General features: G+C 34.7%; 1 protein-coding gene across 3 annotated transcripts in view; it reads left to right on the top strand.

Moving 5' to 3' along the window:
* Positions 1-20,122, top strand: part of LOC118204512 (solute carrier family 41 member 1-like) — a 272,491-nt gene that overhangs the window by 148,749 nt on the left and 103,620 nt on the right. Inside the window, exon 1 of one of the 3 annotated variants that reach the window (XM_085812286.1) lies at positions 6,636-6,803. The exons of the other annotated variants lie outside the window; for them this stretch is intronic. The gene's annotated coding sequence lies outside the window, so the exon portion shown is untranslated. Of the gene's footprint in view, positions 1-6,635; positions 6,804-20,122 lie in introns of those variants that run through there. 3 annotated transcript variants of the gene reach the window in all.

Below are 20,122 nucleotides of genomic sequence, written 5' to 3'. Positions count from 1 at the left end.
GGTACATCCCATATATATCCACTCTGTTACCCGGCTCAGTGATCTCAGTTTCTTTACTCACTTATATGTTTGTAAATTGTATATGTTTTGCTTTAAAAATGATTGAATTATGTTGTTTTTATCTTCCGGTTAAAGTTTTGATGCTTTTAGTAAATCTGTATGCAATATTTTTAGAATTATCCACAATTTTAAAGTTGTTTAAGTGCCGCTAAGCCTTTTTTTTATGGCGGCCATTGATTGTTTACATTTGAAACAGCAGACTAGTGGATTTGTTTCCAATCTAGAGAAACTTAGCTTCGCAACAACAAAGATAACGCCTTCATTTATTATTGCCAATTAATCATGCTTAATTATTTCTGGAATTGTTTCGAGTAAATAAGTGTAAGATGTACTTCGTAATTTTTAATTTTGAGTTTTTATGTATTTTTGCCCTTTCGCGAAGTGAGAACTGAATTAATTGAATGAGAAATACTCGATCGTCTGTGAGAAACTATTTCCTATTTGTTTTGTTTGCTTAATTTCTTTTATACATGATTATAGCTTTATTATAGTGTTTGAATAGGACATGTGGCAACGATTAGATAATTCTGTTCTTTAAATGATATAAATTTTGTGCTTTATGAGTTATAATATGAAATATACTGTTAAGTGAATCTAGCGCCAGAGTGTCGCTATGGTAAACAAATACTAGAGTGAATTTTAAAGAATGCATTTATTCTATTGTGGTTTATGCGCTGTTGGCGAAGTAGATTTAATTCAGTCCAATAATTTTAAATGAAATACAGCCAAAAATGCGTATAATTTAATATTCCGTACAAGGAAGTCATGTGGTGTACACATCAGATATTTTTTTTTTCCATCCAGAAGTTATAGTAATGCAATCTATTAACTTAAAATCTTTAGCACTCATTTGTGTTTATAAAAGTTTGTTTCAGAATGATTTAGTTTCATTTAAGCTTTATACCTACAGCTTAAATTTACGTTTTGGTTCCAAATTTGAAATTGTTTAGTTGAAACGTTGCGTGAGCACCTACGTTATTAGCGTTATAGAAGAAACATACGACAGGTATTCATTTTGAAACTCTGTTTAGAGCGATTTATCATTAGTAGCTACTATTTTTAGGACAGAAAGGAGAACTAAACTAATTTAAGAAAAAAAAAAAAAGTTAAAGGACTGTTGTTAAATTAAAGTTAGAATTCTTATTTACATATTTTAATTTACATATATGTAGCATTTTCGATACGCAGTTACTTAGAAGGAGGCATAACTTCCAGACTTGGCCGTTTCCAAACTCAGCTTTATTCCATGATAATTCCCATCAGCTCACTTTCACATTTAAAATACGTGCTGTGCACTTAATGGTTTCAATTGTATGATGCAGAAGTATAGGCAGACAAGACACTTAATGTCTTTAATATTGAAAGTCAGACATTTGCAAGTCAATAAATAAATGGTTTATTAATATTGTTACGAATTTGGTATTTAAAAAGCTAATGTTAGTTCAATTATAAATTAAATGGTTTTATTTCTCGCGCAGTGCAGCGCGTGACGAATATTAAAAGAAAGCTAAGCCGGAAAAATTAAAAATACAAGAGCGCGTGCATTAAATAAATAAATATCTCTTTTTGATTTCGAGAAAGTGCTGGAAAATTCTAGCGCGTGATTTTAAAATCTTATAAAAGGAGGAAAACATCTCAGTTTGTAGTAGTTGCTTAGTTTGTTTGTTGTTTAGAAAACTGCCGTTGTTGATTGTAGCGAATTCGCGGATTAGCGTTCTTTAGCTGTTTTGAATTACGTTCTATTGGACATTTGAGTAGTTAAAAGATAACTACTGTGAGATATTGTAATACTGCATGATAATTTGAGAAAATTTAAGCATTTTTGTTGTGATAATAATAAATTTTTGTTCATTTTCCATCGGACTTGTGCATTCATTTCATAACGAACCCGTACGCACGCAACAATTTTTGGTGTCAGGAGTGGGATTTGAATGCCAATAACAAGAGCGATGGAAGAACAACTCAGGCAAATGATGACTGCATTTGCTGCTTTCCAAGAAAAGATGGAAGGGGCCGTCAACTCCGTTAAGGAAGAAATGAAATTGGGCCAGGAATCCGTTAAGGAAGAAATGAAATTGGGCCAGGAATCCGTTAAGGAAGAAATGAAATTGGGCCAAGATTCCGTTAAAGGAGAGATGAGATCCGTTAAAAAGGAAATGGAAGCCGTTCACGAAAAGTTGGAAGCTGGTCAAGTAACTTTTAAAGAAGACATAAAAGCTGTACAAGAAAAGATTGAAGCAGGTCAAGACGAAATGAAAAGAGAAATAACCTGCGTAATAGAAACTAAATTTGAGGCTATGGAAGACAGAATAGGAGCTGTCGAAAATAAAGTCGGGCAAATTAAAGAAAAGGTTTCTTCTGTCAAAGATGAAATAGAAGATAGAGTGTCGGCTGTGGAGCAACGAGTCGAAGGAAGAGTTTTGGCCTTCCAACAACAAATTGAAGAAAGAGTTTCTACCGTAGAACAACAAATTGATGATAGGGTTTCTGCTGCCGTCGCCAAAGAAGTTGACAGCCTAAAGAAGTGCATAGCGACGGTAGGAAACAAGTCTGAAGGTTTCAAATTTTTATCGATGCCTGCTCGTTCCGTTCTGAAACTATCTACATATGATGGGAAGACCTCCTGGCAGGTGTATAGGACACAATTTTCTATCGTTGCGGATGCGAATGGATGGGATTCCCAAGCTAAGGCCTGTCATCTCGCCGCTTCTCTGAAAGCAGACGCAGCGGATATCCTGCAGACGCTTCCCGAAAATCAAAGGCTAGATTTCGAAGCTCTATCCGGCGCTTTGGAGCTGCGCTTCGGCGAGAAATGTTTAAAAGACTACAGCAGGCTCCAATTAAAATCTCGTCAACAGAAGCTCACCGAAACCCTTCAGGAGCTCGCCACGGATGTTGAAAGGCTGTCACATCACGCCTTTTCGGAGTGCCCGACAGAAACAAGGGAAATCCTGTCCCTGCAATATTTCATCGATGGCATCCGGGACCCTGAAATACAGAAAGCACTGCGAATGGCAGATGTAAAGGATGTAAAAAGCGCTCTGTTGTACGCCGTGAAATTGGAGGCAGCCCAGCAAGCAACTCTTAGAAATCGCTACCCAGTCAGAGCTGTGCGAGTCCACGACCCAGGGGACCAATTGATGGCTCGTTTAGATGATTTATCCAGACAAGTCGATGCTTTGATACAGAGTAGGAGCGAGAAGAAAGTGGCTCTAAGGTGTTGGAGATGTGGTAGTGAAGGTCACCTAAGACGGAATTGCAGAACACCCCAGGGTACGGAATATAAAGCAGATGATTTTACCAGACAAGTCAGTGGCTTGAGACGGAACAGAAGTGAAAAGAAACTAATTCTAAAATGCTGGAACTGCGGAGTTGAAGGCCACATACGAAGAAATTGCAGAACATCCCGAGGTACGGAAATTAAGACCATTTCCCAGCAACGACGCAGTAAACAAATTAGTAACCATATCGAGGAACGAAGGTTGCCAGATAATGAAAAACCTTGTTTTAAAGCGCTTAAAATTTATACAGTGAGTGGCAACAGTAACGGAATGTCCATTAATGGGAATATCGATGGAGTTCCTTGCAATATGATCATTGACACAGGAGCTAATGTTACCATCATTAGGAAAGATTTAGCTGAACAGTTTAAAGATAAACTTATTTGGACGCCATCCTGTGTTACCCTTCAGACTGCGTCTGGTGAAAAGATCGACATAGCTGGGAAGTTAAACGTGAAAATCACATTTGGAAGTGCCGCCTACCATCACACGGCATATGTGGCGGATATTACAGATCCATGCATACTCGGATTGGACTTTTTAAGGAAATACAATTTTTCCTTAGACTTGAAAAACAACAAACTGCTTTCAGGATCTCAAGACATGACTATCCATCCTAAGAAGGGATCCTCACCTGGAAATGCCGACGCTTTGTCCGAAAGAACCAGCTCGAGAAACAGCCGAAATCATGCTAGGGTCGAAAAGAAACACCAGACTACCAGCTATTCTCCATCTCAGATGCTCTTCGGTCGAGACCTTCGTCTGCCTTGTGACCGCCTGTTTCATCGCCGTACGGATGCGTCTTCATCGCCTGAGGAACACATCCAAGATGTCAAGGCCCGTTTTGAAGTGATGCACCGTTCCGCACGAAAGCGAGTGAACTTGGCGACGGAGAAAGTGAAGACCAGATACAACGCGAGAGCTACTGGACATAGATTCAACAAAAGAGACAAGGTGTGGTTGTGGAACCCGATTCAAGGAAAAGGACTCAGTCCTAAACTACAGTCACCTTCGGATGGTCCATGTACAGTGCTGAACAGACTGAATGACGTCTCCGTAAGTCTTCGAACTCTAAACCTGAAGTCGGTCATTACGACAGGTTAGCTCATTACTATGGCCATAGTACGTAATGTAAATAATTGTAAATAGTATCAGACCATGGTCCTTTTTGTTTTTAAATGTGTATTTGATTTGATTTGTATTTAGTATTTGATTTGCATTTAGTATTTGATTTGTATTTAGTATTTGTTTTGTATTTAGTATTTGATAGCATTTGATTTGTTTAAGTTAGTTATTGCATTTATTGTTTATATTGTTTGATATTGTAATGTAATGTTTATGCCTCAGTTGCATTTATGCCACAGTTGTAAGTTTAGCTTCCTGTCCAGGGATTGTACTGCCCGGGACGTGCAGTCCTTGGGAAGGGGGCAGTGTTACGAATTTGGTATTTAAGAAGCTAATGTTAGTTCAATTATAAATTAAATGGTTTTATTTCTCGCGCAGTGCAGCGCGTGACGAATATTAAAAGAAAGCTAAGCCGGAAAAATTAAAAATACAAGAGCGCGTGCATTAAATAAATAAATATCTCTTTTCGATTTCGAGAAAGTGCTGGAAAATTCTAGCGCGTGATTTTAAAATCTTATAAAAGAAGGAAAACATCTCAGTTTGTAGTAGTTGCTTAGTTTGTTGCTGTTTAGAAAACTACTGTTGTTGATTGTAGCGAATTCGCGGATTAGCGTTCTTTAGCTGTTTTGAATTACGTTCTATTGGACATTTGAGTAGTTAAAAGATAACTACTGTGAGATATTGTAATACTGCATGATAATTTGAGAAAATTTAAGCATTTTTGTTGTGATAATAATAAATTTTTGTTCATTTTTCATCGGACTTGGGCATTCATTTCATAATGAACCCGTACTCACGCAACAATATTTTTTATGTTCTGTAGATTATAAAAATATTCGAAATTCGAAATTTTGAATGACGTAATCCTACTGCGAATAGGGGCATCTGAAATCCCAAATTTGGAATTTGGTTTATGATCCATTTCATATGAATTCGTTTCAATGACGTAATCCTACTGCGAATAGGGGCATCTGAAATCCCAAATTTGGAATTTGGTTTATGATCGATTTCATATTTTGTAACGAATTTTTGAGTAACAAACTCAACGATTTAAAAGCGAGACATGGCAACGCTCTGCGTAGGGGAAAAAAAAACCTTTCTATCTCCAGCGCGTCGAACTATGTCTCGGAAATTCTAAAGATATGCTCCTTTTAAAAGTATTTTGCCATATTGCTATTGAACTAAATTTTATGGTTTAAGTGCAAAGAACATGATATTTAATAAATAAAGGTAACAAAACGTTAAAAAAAACACCCCTTTGGACTTAATTTAAAATCTGAAACATTTCAGATTTTTTTTTTTTTTTTGAACATGTAGGTGTTATTAAAAGTGAGTATGTATCAAGGATCAATGAACGGACGAAAAACAGGAAAACCAGAACATTTTTTTAAAGGATGTTCTTTCTCTAAGTAATCAAATTTATACTCAGGATGTAGTAATGATATATTTTACTGTCGCGTGATGGAACACAAATGCGTTCGATTATCTTTCATGTGATGTTATGCAAGCGTTTTTAATCTCGACAATTTCACGTTTCATTTCTGAGAATATTGACAATGCTCTAATTATAGATGACTGTAAAATAGTGTAAAAAATAAAAGCACACAGGACAGTGATAACGTAAAAATGCATATAATTAAACTATTTTTTTGAATTATTATTAATAGCTAAACATTATTAATAACTTTACAGAGTTAGTAAAAAGTACGAATTAGAAAGATGTACAATTAACTGATATTAGTTTGTTTACTAGAGAAGATTTTTTAAACTGAAATTTTGTTGTGTAAATGCTTGATGCCATTTGTAAAATTTTTCATATATATGGCTCCGAGAGCGTAAATTATGCCGGTACTTCTTAGATTTTGGGATAAATCATAATTCGGTAGAACTCTGATATACGCCCTAATTTCACCAAATGTGGCGATATGTGTTCTGCGATGGTTTTTGGCGCGATTACGTGTTGTATGGCAACCCTGTTGACGTTGAAAAATCTTTCTCTGGAGTTCTTTGGTTTGCGTCATGTTTTGTGTCTGAGAAGCTAGAAAGATAAAATGGTGGAAGTTGAATAGAAGTTCGGCAAAAGGAAATATCGTCGTGGCCATCCTGTTGAGGGGCAGTGGGTATTTGGAGGTGTGGAAAAAGGGTCTGGGAGATTATTTTTAGTGGCTGTGCACGATAGAAGTAGGGATTTGTGATTTTATTTATTTGTGAACCATAGTATGAATTTTCTGGATAGTGTGTCTGGCTGTCATATAAATACGATAGTAATTACGTGGCGGCATGTTAAAGGCGGTTTGAAATTGGTATTTCTGCTGCTCGAAAAAGCATTAATTCATGGTAAGTGCATTTTATTTTATTCTTGTTCTTATTTTGTAGAATGTTATGGTCATTTTTTTTTTTTTTTAGTATGAATTTCTGTCATTATTCTTGTTTTTTGAATTGTTTAAAATTTTAGTTATTTTGTTGATTAGTGCGTACCGTCTAAATTGTGCAATTCGTAGATGTCTTTTAAAGTTGAAACAGAACGCTGTATACATGGTATTCTTTGAAATTTATTGTTGTTATGTTAATTTATTAAAGTGAGGTGTGCGCAGTTCGTAGATTCGTTTGTTGTTTTAATTCTGCAATTCGTAGATGATTTTTAAGTTGAAACAGGACGCTGTGTACATGGTATTCTTTGAAATTTATTGTTGTTATGTTAATTTATTAAAGTGAGGTGTGCGTAGTTCGTAGATTCGTTTGTTGTTTAAATTGTGCAATTCGTAGATGTCTTTTAAAGTTGAAACAGAACGCTGTATACATGGTATTCTTTGAAATTTATTGTTATGTTAATTTATTAGTGAGATGTGCGTAGTTCGTAGATTCGTTTGTTGTTTAAATTGTGCAATTCGTAGATGATTTTTTAAGTTGAAACAGGACGCTGTGTACATGGTATTCTTTAAAATTTATTGTTGTTATGTTAATTTATTAAAGTGAGGTGTGCGTAGTTCGTAGATTTGTTTGTTGCCTAAATTGTGCAATTCGTAGATGTTTTTTTAAGTTAAAACATATCGCTGTGTACATGGACTCTTGTCAAATAATTTTGGTTAGAAACTTTTACGGTTTTGCTATCAAAATTTTTTGTTTTTGTTTCGGATTTTTAGTTTTAATTGTGTTTTTAAACCGTGTTTTTGGAGACATTTTAGGCTTAATATTCGAAATGTTGACAAAAAATTTAGATAGCAATATGGCAGCGTGGAGTTTCTCTCCAAAAGTGTTTGGCGAGAAATTTGGCGACTTGAGGGCGCATATCAGAGTAGTTCCTATAATTCTAGCCAAAGCGCATCGGAGCCCTAAATAACTAAATAAGAAGACTCCGGCACTTCTTTTATGTGACTGAACAAAAACTTAAGTAGAAATGTGATCTCGAAAATTTTATTTTCAGTAATAAAATAATATTAGAACCACTTATTAAATTTAAATTTATTTTTTTACATTTTATTAAAACTTAATTTTCATCACTTGAATAATTGATTATTGAATTACTTTAACAATTAATTATTTAATTATTATTAGTAATTATAAAAAGGGCAATTTGCCCAGAAAAACTGTTAATTTCATTTTGGCATTTTGCGTCGATTAACGATAAGCGCTGTTTCACTTTTCAAATTGTTGCCACCAAACATTATTTACCGCCATGTATTATATTTAAAGAAATTAAATAATGAAGAATCTGCAGGAATGCATGTATATTTCTCACATAGTGATAAAACAACGGTTCCTAGAGCCATCAAAATTGGAATAAAGTTTAATCTTCCATAGAATATGGGCATGTGGAAGCCCTAATTTGAATTTGAAATTTGTTTTATTATCGATTTCGTATTTTGTAACACTTAACGAGTTTTTGATTAACAAACTAAACGATTTCGAAGAGAGCCATGGCAACACTGTACGGGAAAAAAAAAAAAAAAAAAAAAAAAAAAAAAAACTCCAGCGCGCGAGACTGTGTATCGGAAGAACTGAATGTTATGGTTTATAAAGTGCGAACGTGATATTTAATGAATAAAGGTAACGCACAAATTGTGAAATAAACGTCCCTTTGGGCGTAATTTAATTTATATATATATTTTTTATTTTAATGATTTTATTAGTCATTTTATTTATTCTCGTTCCTTTTTCTTGACGGTCTCGTTCAGAGCTCCTGCACTTGTAATTTTAGAAATTAAGCCCTGCTCAATAGACTAAACACATTCTTGATTCATGCAGTTAAAACTTCAAAACATGTATTTGAGCTACCGGACAAAGTTAATGTAAACTGTGAATATGTCCTTTTTCCTTTTTACTTCTTGTACGAAGTAAAAAGGAAGTACTGTAATCACGAAAAGTTTCAGGCAACATGTTTCAACGAAAATATCCATTTTGACCGCTATCGAATGCAATTTAACGATGTTTTTGCGTGATATCTGTACGTAAGGACAGAATAAAGGACTCTTTTCCTCCAAAAAAATTATAAAACTGCTTTAAAATGAATTCTGAAGAGAATTTTTCGTGGCGTCTGTACGAACGCACGTACGTAGCTCGCATAACTCAAAAACGAGTAGCCTCAGAACGTTGAAATTTTGTATATAGGACTGCTATAACATGTAGATGTGCGCCTCGTATTTTGGTTGCAATCGGCCGCACCAAACGTATATAAATTTATTTATATATATATCCACTCTGTTACCCGGCTCAGTGATCTCAGTTTCTTTACTTTTATATGTTTGTAAGTTGTACATTTCTTGTTTTAAAAATGATTGAATTATGTTGTTTTTAGCTTCCGGTTAAGGTTTTTATGCCTTTAGTAAATCTGTGTGCAATATTTGTACAATTATCAACATTTTAAAAGCTGTTTAAGTGCGGTTAAGTTTTAAATAACATGGCGAACATTTTTGTTTACATTTGAAACAGCAGAATTGTAGATTTGTTGCCAATCAAGAGATACTAAGCTTCGCAACACAAAAATAACGCCTTCGTTTATTACTGCGAATTAAATCATGCTTAATCCTTTTTGGAATTTTTTCGAGGAAATAAGTGTTTAAGATTTACTTCGTAATTTTTAATGCAGATATTTTGAGTTTTTATGTATTTTTGCCTTGTCGGGAAGTGAGAACTGAATTAATTGAATGATAAATACTGGATCATCTGTGAAAAACTGTTTATTTTTTGTTTTGTTTGCTTAATTTCTTTCATACATCGTTTTAGCTTTATTATAGTATTTGAATAGAACATGTCGCAACGATAATTAATCAAATGATATAAATTCCGTGCCTTCAGAATGTCGTTATAGTAAACAAATATAGTGAATTTTAAAGAGTGCATTTATTCTATTGCGGTTTATGCGCTGTCGACGAAGTAGATTTAATTCAATCCAATCAATTTAAATGAAATTCAAGAAAAAAATGCGTATAATTTAATATTCCGTATAAGGAAGTCATGTGGTGTACACATCAGATTTGTTACTTATTACGTGCTCCGTCGTTAGGCACTGCACGGAAAGGGAAGGATACCCGTGCAAGTCGTTTTAAGGGAAACTAGCTCGTATCTACGTTGCACGTGGGGAAAAATATGAAAACGTCCATGCAACCAGCCCGTTCGCCGTGACTCGAACCCCGCACGTTCACGTTCGTGCACACTTTCACAATCTCACATCGATATGACCTGATGACTCTACGATTGTAACAGTTTACGTGTATGATATACTCTTACAGTTTTCTTAAAAGCGTACGTATATGTATAATATATCAGTTCATAGATGTATAATATGCTTTAAAATATGTTAGTGGTTTAGACTAGAACAGAAACACGTGGTCCTTATTAGCACTGCACGTGGTTATAACTAGATTTTTAATCAGAGTTGCACTGGCCGCCTACTTTTACTGAGCCAGGCTATCTGATCGAGCATAAAAAATTAGGGAAGTTAAAATAGGGAGCGAGGGGCAAATGCATCTTACGCTCAAAATCTGAACTTCAAATAATGACCTTTAGCTGCCCTCGAAATCGATTGAGTGTTTCATTATACCTACGCTAAATACAAGGTTGTTTTACGATTTTGATTATGTTTGTGGTTTGTTAGTGAATTCAGTAATAAGTAGAGTACGAAAGTAGGAAAATATTGCTTTTTTGATTTAAAGCAGATAGAGTCTCGCTCTAGCATAAAATCATAAGCTCTAGGAAGACTAGAAGAATTATCTTCAAGTTTTATGATACAAACAAAAGTCAGAAGAAAGGTGTGTAATACCACTTTATTCAAAAGCAGAAATCTCCACAGCCGGCCCCACCTTACATAAGCCAATACCTCCGGCGTAACTTAAATAAGAATCAAATGTAATTAGATTAGCTTAACGGCTCACAGGATAAAATAACACGCAGGAAGGCTCTGGCTTGTAGAAAATCGGCGAGACAAGCTTAATGGCTAGAAGCACTAAACGCCACAGAATCAGATCGCTATTTAGTCACAAACAACGTGGTCTCAAGTAGGCAGAACATGCTCTAGCTTGCGGAATCTTCACTTAAATAGCTCTTCTTTTCCCCTCAATTTTGAATAAACGCTCGCTGTCTCATTAACACTCTAGCATAAAAAAGAGAGCAACAGAAAAGTTACTTAATTCAAAATTACCTTTTAGTCCAAAATAAATAGATAAATCCTCACAAGCGTTTTACAAACCCGTTACATCTCCAAACAACCCGTTACAATTCGTTAAAATCATAATTCCTGTATTTCCTTTGCGATATTAAGGCGGTAAAGTCGCTGAACACTGGTAGTTCGCTCCGAGGTTCGAATCCCGCGAACGGGCTGGCTGCATGGGTGTTTTCGTGGTTTTCCCCATGTGTAACGTATATACGAGCCAGTTTCCCTTAGAAAGTCCTCCACGAAGGCATCCCTACCCTTAGGCAGATAGCCCTCGAGGCTTTGCCGTAATTAAATAACCTAACCTAACCTTTGTAATATTAAGAGCCCTAATTTAAAACAGACATAAAAACTTACATGAAGTAATTTTGTTAAAAATAATAATTTTCGTTTTCATAGAAAATTGTTTTTACAATATAATTCAAGAATTCTTTTCATATGGTTAATGTACTAATCGCGTCTTAAAGAATGAAAATTAGCAAGTTAAAATATACCACTACCCCGTTTATATCTTGAGCGGTTTTCAAAAGTTTTTCAATAGCCGTCATTGAAAGATGTGTTTACTTTGGAGGCCAATGCCTCCCGGTTATCTTAAATAGGTTAGATAGTAAGATAAAATCAATTTTCTGACACTTTCGTTAAGGCTTTAAGGGGTTTATTTTATTTTATTTATCTTTAGCCGTGAAAGAAATACGACAGGTCTTCCGGTTTATTTGCAGTGGGACTGGAAACTGCTAAATTTGTGTATGTTGCTTTCACACTTTATCACGGAGCATTTATTCAAAAACTGTTTCTGCACCCAAAAATATAGTTCGCGCCACTCTATAATCCTGAATATGCAATCAGTGTCCTCATTTACATGCTTTTCTAGGTTATTTTCCTATGTTTTGCCCTTAAATTAAAAAAGGCAAATTGCTTGTGCAAAAACAATACCCTGGGTTTTCCGAAATACTCGTATAAGCGCGCGGTACACATTTTCTTCAAACGATTTTTGCCGCGATTGGCTTGGCACTAGTAACATAGATGAGGTTAACTTGAATATGGCAAAACGCGCAAGGGCTTATCTACTTAAGGGAAAAGATGCCTTCGTAGAGAACTTTTTAAGGAAAACTGATTCGTATTTACGTTATACATGATAAAAACAACGGAAAACAACCATACTGCTAGTCCGTTAGCCTGGTATCGAACTCGAGTCGAACTCCCAGCGTTCAGCAACACCCAAGCCATTGGTAGGACCTACCCATAACATAGAAAATTCCTTTTAAGAGAAACACAGTCATTAGTAATATTAAACAACATTCAGCGCACTTGGACTGAGTGTTTAAAATCTCTGAATATTGTTAAAGTCGTCTGGTATTCGACGCTGAGAAAAGAGGTTGGCTGCATGGAAATTAGGGATTCTGTTATTGTTGTTGTTTTGTTCATTTTACATGGAACAATGGTTGCCAGAGCCCTACTCCAAAGAGAGATTGGACTTCTATTTTCCATCCCCAATTTTGAGGGAGAGCACCCCGGGGGAGGGGTAATCCGGGGGTTTCTCTTCCCTCTGCCCGTCCATCAATCCACACAAGAGAACTTTCGGCTCGCCGCATATTTACAGTGCCGCCATGAGGCACTCTAAATATGCGGCGAGCCGAAATTAAACATTTACAAACATCCATGTCTTCTCCTTGATTCGAACTTGGGCCCTTCGGTACTGTAGTAGGCTCTCCTAACCACTACACCTTCTGGGGGAGTATAGATTCTGTGTACACGTAAAATAAATGCAGTTACGTTTTACTTCCTTGTACGAAGTAAAAAGAAGTATTGTAATCGCGAAAAGTTTCAGGCAGCATATTTCAACGAAAATATCCCATTTTGATCGCTATCGAATGCAATTTAAGGATGTTTTTGCGTGATATCTGTACGTAAGGACAGACTAAAACACTCGTTTCCTGCAAAAAAAAATATGAAACTGCTTTAAAATTAATTCTGAAGAGAATTTTTCGTGGCGTCTGTACGAACGTACGTACGTATCTCGCATAACTCAAAAGCGAGTAGCCTCAGAACGTTGAAATTTTGTATATAGGACTGCTATAACATGTAGATGTGCACTTAGTATTTTGGTTGCAATCGGCAGCACCAAACGTATATAAATATATTTATTTATATATCCACTCTGTTACCTGGCTGAGTGATCTCAGTTTCTTTACTCTTATATGTTTGAAAATTGTACATTTTTTGCTTTAAAAATGATTGAATTGTGTTGTTTGTATCTTCCCGTTAAGGTTTTTATGCCTTTAGTAAATCTGTGTGCAATAATTTTAGAATTATCAACAATTTTAAAGTTGTTTAAGTGCCGCTAAGCCTTTTCTTTTGACGGCGGCCATTGATTGTTTATATTTGAAATGGCAGACTAGTGGATTTGTTGCCAATCTAGAGTAACTTAGCTTCGCAACAACAAAGGTAACGCCTTCATTTATTATTGCCAATTAAATCATGCTGAATCCTTTCTGGAATACCTATATTAAAATTTATAAATATCTATATTAAATTTTACTTCGTAATTTTTAATATAGATTATCTTATTAAAAATAATTTAATTAGATTTTTAATCTTTTTAATATAGATTATTTCTTGGAATACCTATATTAAAATTTATAAATTTCGAAATTTTACATAAAAATTACATATTCGAAAATACATAAAAACTCAAAATATTTATATTAAAATTTACTTCGCAATTTTTAATATAAATATTTTGAGTTTTTATGTATTTTTGCCTTCTCGCGAAGTGAGAACTGAATTAATTGAATGAGAAATACTCAATCGTCTGTGAAAAAACTGTTTCTTTTTTGCTTTGTTTGCTTACTTTCTTTTATACATGGTTCTACCTTTATTATAGTATTTGAATAGAACATGTGGCAACGATTAGATAATTCCATTCTTTAAATGATATAAATTTTGTGCATTATGAGTTATAATATGAACGAAATATATGAATCTAGCTCCAGAGTGTGGCTATGGTCAACAAATACTAGAGTGAATTTTAAAGAATGCATTTATTCTATTGTGGTTTATGCGCTGTCGGCGAAGCAGATTTAATTCAATCCAATAAGTTTAAATGAAATGCAAGAAAAAATGCGTATAATTTAATATTCCGTACAAGGAAGCCATGTGGTGTACACATCAGATTTTTTCCTATAACTCTGTTGTGATTTACTGTAATCCTGTAAACCAGAAGTGTCAAAATGACTGCCTGCGATTTAATTGTTTTGTGGATTCATGAAAAATAATGGTTATTTAAGACAGAAGTGGACGCTCATCTTGCACTGGTTTCTGACATAAACAAAGATGACGCTAAAATAAACAGAAAGTACACGAAGTTCAAAATTAAAATGATATAGAAAGACCTATAGAAGCACATTTTTTTTCTTTCTTACGCTGACATGTGGGTATCGAGCAGGTCTTCCATTCGAACACTTGTAACGAGCTTACTTACGTGCAACAAAGAGAAAGCACACTCTTTAAAGGAAATGTTACGTTTATGCGTGCTAGTGCTATTTACTTCTGTGAACTGGAAGGATCCAGGTGCAAACAAGCATTCTAAAGGCGGTCTGCTGTTGGCTCCTGAAATCGCCAACTAGGCTGCTGTAATAGAGCAGCATACCTTCCGATTCGCAATCATGTATTATATTAGCGACTAAAAATGCTTTTATTAATTAAGGCTAGTACATTATATGCATCTTTGGGAGCAAAACCGGCACAGAAACTATATATAGACGTAATTATGCCGGTAGAGTGTACCCATGTAGTAAACGTCTGCAGGTCAAGTGCAGATAGTAGGTGTTTATACACTGTTCTAGTCAAATGACGTACACTGCCCGCCCCCCCCAAAAAATCTTAAAGGATTCAGATTTTAGATTACTTAGATTTTAGATTACAAAAGGACTTTCGTCTCCGAAGGACCATCCATCAATTTGATTAATGAGATGATAATCGTTTTTTCAATACAAAAGTTTCTTACAATAGTTTTTTTTTTTTTTTTTACAAAGGTCTATAGAATGGTTTCTTATTGTGGTTGCTTGACTACCGTTTTATTGACAATGACAGTATTCTAATTGTCAAAATGAAAATTATTATGGGATATTCTAAAATGATTTTGTGGAGAAGAGAGATTTGGAGGATGAGAGAAGTTTGGAGGATGAAAGAGAGAAGGATGAACGATGTTTGGAGGACGAGAGAGAGGAGGAGGAGAGAAATTTGTTGGATGAGAGAGGAGGAGGAAAGAGAGGAGGATGAGAAAGATTTGGAAAATGAGAGAGCGAGGAGGAGGAAAGAGAGGAGGATGAGAGAGATTTGGAAAATGAGAGAGCGAGGAGGAGGAAAGAGAGGAGGATGAGAGAGATTTGGAAAATGAGAGAGCGAGGAGGAGGAAAGAGAGGAGGATGAGAGAGATTTGGAAAATGAGAGAGCGAGGAGGAATAAAGAGAGGAGGATGAGAGAGATTTGGAAAATGAGAGAGCGAGGAGGAATAAAGAGAGGAGGATGAGAGAGATTTGGAAAATGAGAGAGCGAGGAGGAATAAAGAGAGGAGGATGAGAGAGATTTGGAAAATGAGAGAGCGAAGAGGAGGAAAGAGAGGAGGATGAGAGAGATTTGGAAAATGAGAGAGCGAGGAGGAGGAAAGAGAGGAGGATGAGAGAGTTTTGGAAAATGAGAGAGCGAGGAGGAGGAAAGAGAGAAGGATGACAGAGATTTGGAAAATGAGAGAGCGAGGAGGAGGAAAGAGAGGAGGAGAATGAGAGAGGAGGAGAGAGATTTGGACGATGAGAGAGCGAGGAGGAGCAGAGAGATTTGGCGGATGAGAGAGAGGAGACGAAAAGTGATACAAAGCTTTTATTGTAAATCGGGCAAAAATACCCAAACGAAACTAATAATCCTTCGGAGACGAAAGCCCTTTTGGACTAAAAAAAAAAAAAAAAGTTGAAAGAATTCAGATTTTAGATTACGTCAAAGGGGCTTTCGTTCCCAAAGGACTATGAATTTTGATTAATGATATGAGAAAAACTGACATATGTAGCGAATCGACGTGAGATGACAAGACTAAATACAATATTGTTTTTTCCAAAAGGAAAATTATTCTGGGATATTTTAAAACCGATTTGGAGGATGAGAGATTTGGAAGATTAGAGAGATTTAGAGGATAAGAGAGAGGAGGAGAAGAAAGATCTGGATCATAAGAGAGATTTGTAGAATGAGAGAGAGGAGGAGAGAGTGAGGAGGATGAGAGCGAGAGATGGTTAGGAGAGCGAGGAGGATGAGAGAGGAGGATTTGAGAGCGAGGAGGAGAGAGTGAGGAGGATGAGAGCGAGAGAGGGTTAGGAGAGAGAGGAGGAGCAGAGAGATTTGGAGAATGAGAGAGCAAAGAGGAGACCAATTTGTAACAAAAGCATAAGCACAATTTTGTGAATCGGACAAAAACGCCCAAACGAAACTAATAGTCCTTCGGGAACGAAAAGCCCCTTTGAACTTTGAACCCCGTACGGACGTGAAGGAAGAGAACACGTACCAATACGAAGACTTAATGAAACCTACGTTAATTAAAATTAGTTTAAATATAGTACACATATCGATTTTATACTATTTTAATTTCCTTTTTTCAGCGAATTTTTATGGAATGTCTCAACGAATACTTTAAAATAAACGTCCGTGTATTTAATGATAGTCGCAAAAAATGTTACAATTTTTAATAAATTACATTCTTAACAAATTAAAACATCTAATCACATGAAAACTATGTCAAGAATAGTGTCAGATGAAATGCCCATCAAAAACTGAAGAAGGGGTCAAGGATTTTAATATATGGCCAGAAAGGGACGTAAGAAAAAGGCGTCCGAGAAATCCAAACGGTACTTCCTGGTATTCAAAACTCTATTCATAAATAAATTTCAGCTTCCAGTGATTTCAACTTGCACTACTTTTAAGACGGTCGTGATATATTATACCAGGAACATATTTCGTAGTCAAAAGAGGAAACACTTGTCAATCTCATTTAGAGAAGCATATAATTTCCGAGAGTATTTCTTGCTTACTTTGACGTGACCTTGGAAAAGTGCGCGTTTAATGAATTTGATTGCCTGCGTCGTAGAAAATAGTATCATCATAAATATACATGTAAAAACAGCAAAACTGAAAGACGAAGGGAAAGGTTTGCGATATGCATTACTAGTATAAAAACAAGTATAGCATTAGCCGGCAATATTTTGCATGTACTTTGCAAACTACTACAAAGAGACCAGACATTCTTAGGTATGCAAGGCACCCTCACATTTCAATTTCGTAACCATTGCAAGACATATCCCATACTTTGTTCTGTAACGTACTTACTCATTTTATTGACACTTGGCCTTCTTTACTTAAAAAAAAAAAAAAAAAAAATCTGATGTGTACACCACATGACTTCCTTGTACGGAATATTAAATTATACGCATTTTTTTTTTCCATTTCATTTAAACTTATTGGATTGAATTAAATCTACTTCGCCGACAGCGCATAAACCACAATAGAATAAATGCATTCTTTAAAATTCACTCTAGTATTTGTTTACCATAGCGACAGTCTGGCGCTAGATTCACTTAACAGTATATTTCGTTCATATTATAACTCATAATGCACAAAATTTATATCATTTAAAGAAGAGAATTATCTAATCGTTGCCACATGTTCTATTCAAATACTATAATAAAGCTAGAACGATGTGTAAAAGAAATTGAGCAAACAAAACACAAAAGAAACAGTTTTTCACAGACGATTGAGTATTTCTCATTCAATTAATTCAGTTCTCACTTCGCGAGAAGGCAAAAATACATAAAAACTCAAAATATCTGTATTAAAAATTACGAAGTAAATCTTTAACGCTTATTTTCTCGAAAAAATTCCAGAAAGGATTAAGCATGATTTAATTGGCAATAATAAATGAAGGCGTTACCTTTGTTGTTGCGAAGCTAAGTTACTCTAGATTGGCAACAAATCCACTAGTCTGCTGTTTCAAATGTAAACAATCAACGGCCGCCGTCAGAAAAAGGGCTTAGCGGCACGTAAACAACTTTAGAATTGTTGATAATTCTAAAAATATTGCACACAGATTTACTAAAGGCATAAAAACCTTAACCGGAAGCTAAAAACAACATAATTCAATCATTTTTAAAACAAGAAATGTACAACTTACAAACATATAAGAGTAAAGAAACTGAGATCACTGAGGCGGGTAACTGAGTGGATATATATATATAAATATATTTATATACGTATGGTGCGGCCGATTGTAACCAAAATACGAGGTGCACATCTACATGTTACAGCAGTCCTACATACAAAATTTCAACGTTCTGAGACTACTCGTTTTTGAGTTATGCGAGATACGTTCGTACAGACGCTACGAAAAATTCTCTTCAGAATTAATTTTAAAGCAATTTTATAATTTTTTGGAGTTTATTCTGTCCTTACCTACAGATATCACGCAAAAACATCGTTAAATTGCATTCGATAGCGATCAAAATGGATATTTTCGTTGAAATATGCTGCCTGAAACTTTTCGCGATTACAATACTTCCTTTTTACTTCGTACAAGGAAATAAAAATGTTAGTTAAACATTTGGAAAAACAAAAAACCCTTTTTGCTACTTTATATAATAAATAGTAAATATAAATAATTATGTTAAATATAATAATTAAATAATAAAAATTATAAGGCTCAGACAATGAAAACTGTTGTAAATATTGTAAATTTAATAAGGAGAGGCAAAACCCAGAGACACAGAGCATTTATTGCGTTTGTGGACAATTTGGATGACGAGTATAGTGACATTTTATTGTACTGTCAAGTGCGCTGGCTAAGTGCTGGATAGTGTCTGCGACAGTTTTTTGGGTTGAATAAAATCCTTGCTTTCCTCAAAAAAGAAAACATTGGTCATGAGTATCAAGAAAAATTGGAAGAAATCCAGTTTATAAATATTCTTGCTGAATGATTTAACAACCCATCTAAATGCTTTAAACTGGAAACTACAAGGCAGAAAACAAAATATATCCCAGCTTTATGGACATACTAGCAGCTTCGCTGCCAGCCTTCGTCTGGCTTTTAAATGTACCGGAAAAGTGGCTGAAGGGAACACCAAACGTTAAATTTAAAAACTGCGTAGAATTTTACTCTGCAGAACAACTTCATAAAAAAGAGTTATTACGTATAAAAAATTACAATGAAATAAACAATATCCCTTAATACAAATATTAATTATCCTAATAAATAAATTAACCAACTTCCCTTTGCAAAATCTTAAGAACTCAAACGGTATAAAGGAGGTTAAGAACTTCGTTTCTTAAACAAATCACTCAAAACTTTTCAATATCTTAAAAACCGTGAAATGAGCAATAAATAACATAAAAGAATGCAAAAATTCTAAAAAGCGAAGTATAATTAATGATATTTTATCTTATATTTTTAAGAGGAAAAAATTACAATGAAATAATCTATATACCTTAACACAAATATTAATTATCCTAACAAAATATTAATCAACTTTCCGTTGAAGAAACAAAATTATGCAAAACTTTTCAATATCTTACAAACAGTGAAATAAGCATAAAATAACATGGAAACAACTCAAAAAACATAAAATTCCGCGCAGAATTTTACTCTGCTAAACAACTTTATCAAAACAAAATCAATAAAAATGTATCATATATATATATATATATATATATATATATATATATATATATATATATATATATAAATGACAATGAAATATGCCAATCTCTTAAAAAAAGTGACATAAGAGATACGATGAAAAATTGTTGCCAAACCCATATTTCTAAAAGAATGAAAATATTCAAAATGATGCGATTTCATCAAAAATCTATCAACAATAAGCCAGTAAAATTGTTGCCAAATTGTTGAAATTTTTAAAGATGTGAGAAGTGTACTCGGAAACTTCATTTAAAATTTTTTTAAAAAATACAAAATATC

The sequence above is a fragment of the Stegodyphus dumicola genome, chromosome 1 (genome assembly GCF_044657685.1).
Source record: "Stegodyphus dumicola isolate Sdum_Otavi_A_Nest chromosome 1, ASM4465768v1".
Taxonomy (NCBI): Eukaryota; Metazoa; Arthropoda; class Arachnida; order Araneae; family Eresidae; genus Stegodyphus; species Stegodyphus dumicola.
This window is presented reverse-complemented; position numbering and strand designations above follow the sequence as displayed.